The sequence below is a fragment of the Bidens hawaiensis genome, unplaced genomic scaffold (genome assembly GCF_021521415.1).
Source record: "Bidens hawaiensis isolate Kalapana, Puna unplaced genomic scaffold, B.hawaiensis_p1.1 tig00076630_1, whole genome shotgun sequence".
Taxonomy (NCBI): Eukaryota; Viridiplantae; Streptophyta; class Magnoliopsida; order Asterales; family Asteraceae; genus Bidens; species Bidens hawaiensis.
This window is the reverse complement of record NW_027503219.1, coordinates 31582-37273: the sequence shown is the minus strand read 5'-3', so window position 1 is coordinate 37273 and position 5692 is coordinate 31582. Positions and strand designations below refer to the sequence as shown.

Below are 5692 nucleotides of genomic sequence, written 5' to 3'. Positions count from 1 at the left end.
TACCAAAATCACCATGAATACAGACAATACACAAAAATAATTGTGAAATATAGAACGTAACGAAAATATTGCTATTAACTTTCTATTTTTATTTTTTTGACGAATACCTGGACTTGTAACAGTAGTCAAATGGGATACCATCAAAAGGTATTTTCATGGCATTTACTTGTCTGTCAAACTACGAGAATAGAAAAGGCAAACAGTTAGTTTCTGGAACTTTCTAGATGTAATATAGAACCGAGTTAATTAAAGCTTACTTCTTCACCAACAGTTTTATATATTTTATCTGGAACGAATGTAAAAGATGATCCACTATCGAATAGTGCTTTAAAGTTTGTTTGATCAAGACAATTAGTACCAATACAGAAGTTCACTACTCCAATTATGTAGAATTTGCTGCATGACAATAAACTTTATAATGTTATTATAAATAGTAGTTGCTACAACATAGCGGAATTAGTAAACGATAGAACAAAAATGACCTAATTGCCCCTACTTTTACTCCAATATATAGGCCCGTAAGTGAACCGAAAGTTCAATAAAGAGTTCATGGCCGTTTGGCGGAAAATTCGTCTATGTTTGTGTCTTTGTTTTCATCTATGTTTTTAGTTTATGTTTATTTAAGTTCGTTGGTTCACGCTCGTTAATATTTTCATTTAAAATGTTTTGGCCCATTACAACTTAGTCCAGGTTAATAACATTGTAGGCCCAAAACATTATTCTTCACATTAATTTTAACTAGTTTTAGCTGAATTATGATCGTTCATATATGTCCAATTATGTTTGTTTGTTTGCGTTCATGAACCTTTTGTTTATACTATCACGAACGAACAAAAACATGTTCATTTCTTAACAAACGAACACGAAAAAGAAACCCTGTTCGTGTTCGATCATTTGTTCGGTTAAAGTTCGTTCAGTTTGTTGACAAGCCTACAAATATGACAACAAATCTCATTTTTTTCACAAGGGTATTCATTTTGGTCATTGTATGTAATAAAAACCCACTTTCAAAAAACACCCCAATGTATTACGTACCAAAATACTAAGAAAAGATAAAAGTGCCTTTAATTGTGTCGAAATTTCTTACTATTCTCCATCTGTTGGCAGAAATGGAGTTGTTCTTTGAGTAGATGGCCCTTTATCCCCCAAAATATAAATTCCCGACACCTGATTCTCCAAAACACAATGAGAAAGCGTTTCTTATGACTCCTAATTTGGCAAGAAGGCTTGTAACCGAGACCGAACCGAGTCCAAGACCCAATAGACCGTCGGGAGCTATACCCTCCAAGTAACCACCACTTTGTTTCTTACCACATCTACATTTAATAACTACCTAAAAGTAAGTATCATTGCAATAGAGGTGTGAAAATGAGTGGGTCAAAACCGGTGCAAGCCAAGTTAAACTTTTTAATAACAAAAGTTGGTGTGTATATGATTACAAAAGTTATATATAATTCAACCTTTTGAAATAAAATGGTTTAGAAGGTTTAAGAATTATAAATACACTTCAGCAGCTTTTGTTTTCTTGAAAGCTAATTTTTTTTATGGTTTGATTACACTCAAATGGTCCATGTGATTTACCCATATTGCAAGTTTGGTACATAAATTTGAGCTCTCAAGATAAACATGCTCGCTGGAAAAAACATTAGAGAAGGTGAAGTGGCTGTGGGCCCAAAATGAATATACATTTAAGAGTAAATTACTTGGATGGTCCTATAATGAGTCATTTCACATGCATCATCATCATCATCGTACTCAGTATATCCCACCAATAGCCAAGCTATGGTAGGGTCTGAGGAGGGTAATAACTGGAAAAACTAGTGCCCATCTATTCCAAGGACGTTATGTGTTATGCTTTAGACATATTGAAAGCACACATGTAATTACTCAAACTTAAGGACCAAACTTGCAATAGGAGCAAACCACAGGGACCCAAAGAGAAAACTACATATGTGGACAATAGAAATAGTTGACAGAAGATCAAGTAAAGAACATACCCTATAATGATTGGAGCCCTTACAAAGATGTTAGATGCATTAACACCATCTGCTGAAAGATGCAATATGTCTTCAACTAATGATCCAGAACTGGATGTAGTTGGTGAGGCATAGTTAACAGTGTACGGGCATGGCTGTCTTGGGCTTTCGCAGGTGGAACCCCTTTCACACAACTCATGGCTGCATGTTATGCTTTTGCTTGTGCTTGAATGAGATGGATTGTATTCATTCTCATCAGTATCCTGCATAATAGATGCCCCAAATACCAGGGAGCACCTGCAAATCAATCAATTTGAATAAGCGCAAAAACTGCAGCCAAGTTTGTTTTAAATGTGTGAACAGTGTTTGTTTTCTGGTCGAAATCTTAAATAAAAATACGAAAGGCACATTAGGTAAATAAAACACAATAAACTCAGTCAGCGAGTGTAAGAGAAGAAGATAATTAATGGCTGGTAGGTAGTTAACTTACTGAAAGTGGAGCACACTGCACACAATCACATGGAAGCCAGAGAAGATCACTTCCAGTATCAAGTGCAACATGGAAAGAAACACTTGGTACCCCTACAGCAATATAAGTATAGTGTAACCTGTGGCATATAACAATTCTCAGTGAATACAACTAAGTAATAAAAATTTCATAATATAACTAGATGACAATTAAAAAATCAGTTTTAAAGGAAAGGGTGTGTTTTCAAACAGTACCCGAACCTTAAATGGGCCTGGTAAATTACAAAATAAAAAAAAATACTCTAACCATCCGAGGTCATTTCCACCGGAGAGCGTCTTGGTTCCAGCAGAGGGAAAGAGGAGTTGATGGTGAGATTTAATGTTCATCTTCTGCTTTTGAACATCATCACTATTCATAAGCTGCCGGTAGTAACCCTTTTCATCACCACATGAAACCCCATTCGAAGATAAAACCACTGCCACTGCCACCGCCGCCATCCACACCGCAACTAAAACAGATCCAGATACTTCCATATTTCACACCTTAATCCAATGCAATGCGGCTGTGAGATCTAGGGTTTCGTTTGGTTGAACTGGTAACAGACCGAAAGTAAAGCTATATTGGAAGGAGGGGGAGGGGGAGGGGGAGGGGGAGGGGCGCAATGCGCACACCTCACGCAAACGTTAAAAACACCAACCAACAATTATCATCCCACCTACTTTTTATCTTAAATTAAAAAGAAAATGACAAAACTAGTTTTACATGAATATTCAATGGATGTCTTACACGGTGTTCTCGAGTTTTATTTAATTGAGGAAAGGGAAGGAAAACGAGGAATGAGAAAAATATGCTGTGTTCCCGAGTTTTATTTAATTGAGGAAAGGGAAGGAAAATGAAGGAAAATTTAAAAGAGGTGTTCTCGAGTTTCATTAAAGGAAAGAAAGGGAGGGGAATGGAGAGAAAATGATTAGTGAAATAAATGAATTTGTGTCTTTCCAAATTGGAAAGATTTGAAAGGAAAATAAGTTAAAAGAGAAAGAGAAGATACCAAAATAAAAGATAAGAAGAGAAAATTTTCTTTTCCTTGCTTTTCTTTTCATAAATGAACTCGGGAACACAGCGTTAGCGAAACAAATAACAGAAAACATCATTTATGATTAAAAACCTTAACACGTTTTGTCCTTTTATCCTAACTCAGTTAAGTTTTCTTGTTAAAACCAGTCATGTGCAAAACACATGGTGGTGAATTTGGCTTTTACTACTTGAGGGACTATTTATGTAAACAACTGAAAGTTTGAGCCAAATAAAAATATCTAAAAATAAATTATCTCCCTCTCTCTGTCTCTCACTCACTTGCAACTCCATCACCTCTCTCAACACCAACACCATCTCCGGCTACCATATTTTTCCGAAAAACCCTAGTTCCGTCTGATTTTTGATCTCCATTTTCCTTCAATCCAAACCCTTAATTCTCACCAGATCTGGTTTCACTATCCAATTCCTTAATCCTATTTCCTTATAGGATCATTCGATTAGTTTCTCAATTCTAGGGTTTGGTTTGGTTTATTCAATCTTGTCCCAAACCCTAGCTCCAACGTCGTCGCCGCCACAGTTGTCGTCACCGCCATAGTTGTCATCGCCATTACACAGTCGTCGTCCCAAACTTAATCACGTTTTGTCCCAAATCCTAGAAAACCTAGATGTATTGTACTGTTTTATTTGTGTTTGTGCTTGCAATTGCATTCATAAGCATTAAAGAGATGTTAAATGGAGTTAATTTGTACAGTCTGACAAAATAGCAAAACTCGTCGTTTATTTTAACAATATTAGTGATAATATCTAATTATTTTATTAAATTTAAACAAGTACACATCATTTCAAACAATTACAATTAAAACCAAACAAATAATACAAAAAACATCTTGTCTTTCTTTGTGATCTTCAACATACACCTCAAACCTTAAGATAACCTGCAATATGCGTACACATTATATATATTTATCAGCACGAGGTTGAGTAAGTAATCACCAATTTTGACACTAACTATAATATATGAGAAAAACTGCAAACCAATCTTGTGAGTATCAGCAATTAAATAATGAGAAAATATTTGGTGTCGTTTGACCATTTCCTTTTGAATTGGGCTTTAGCTACTAAGACGAAAGAAATACAAATAATGATGTCGTTTGACCATTGCCTTGCGAATTAGGCTTTTGTTAATAAGACGATATCAATGAGTTATACAAGAATCTGTCACACCCCGACCAAAGGCGGCAGAATATGCCGAGGCGTAACATATTGATTGGACAGTAGCTCAAAAGACACTAATTAAAGCGACAATAAATATTTAACTTCATTAACATTAAACACGTAAACAAGTTCAATAATCGTAATAAATACATCAGAATTTTGTTATTTGAATAGATATCCTAAGGTCAAACTATTGTTTTCAATCTTGAATAATATCAACTTCTTGTACCTGTAACATGTATAAAAATAAAGTTTGTCAACACGAATGTTGGTGATAATACATAAGTTTTAGTTATATATATATATATATATATAGAGGGAGAGAGAGAGATAAATCACAATTCATATGTAAATGATGAGTATTACAATTCTTACAAAAATGTAAACAACTAAATAGATGTAGACCCGTTCTTATTGATACGAAATCAAAGTACTTGGGTAAATGTATGATCATACTAGATAAGGATAGATGAGGATAAGATAACAACCACCAAACATAAAATAAACAATTAAACACATAGAGCATTATCATAGAGCATGCAATAATCACACATAAGCATATATTGAATTGTGTTTTGAATAGATGTAAAATAAAATATTAATAAAACTGAATAAGGTATACATGCTACCCAAAGAATATAAAAGATGGAAAAAGGGGTATGTAAACTCACGTTTGAGATTAAAGCCAAACTTGAAATGACAACCGAAAGCGCATTAAAGAAAATGAACTATCGATCCTCACGAACTATAAATAAACCTAATATAATAATTAAAAACTAAGGGGATTGTAAATTTTAAAGAATACTAAATAAAATTAATAAATAATAATATAATAACAAGGAAATATCAAAAAGGAAGATGAAATACAAAATCAGTTTTTTTGGACGGAAATTGTTCTGTATTGTTTAAGGTATTTAAAATATCAAACAATTTTGTTTTAATTCAAAACTTTCCATTCTACTAAATTAGAATGTTTTGAACAACTTTCATTTGAAAA

At 33.9% G+C, this 5692-nt stretch overlaps 1 pseudogene across 1 annotated transcript; it reads right to left on the bottom strand.

The window, feature by feature from the left end:
* Positions 1–107: 107 nt before the first annotated feature.
* LOC143606702 (aspartic proteinase-like protein 1) lies at positions 108–3028 on the bottom strand (annotated as a pseudogene). Its single transcript, XR_013148803.1, has 6 exons — positions 2752–3028; positions 2467–2584; positions 1998–2239; positions 1088–1316; positions 258–396; positions 108–178 (listed from the first exon to the last, which is right to left on the bottom strand). The product of XR_013148803.1 is annotated as an aspartic proteinase-like protein 1 (transcript).
* Positions 3029–5692: the final 2664 nt, after the last annotated feature.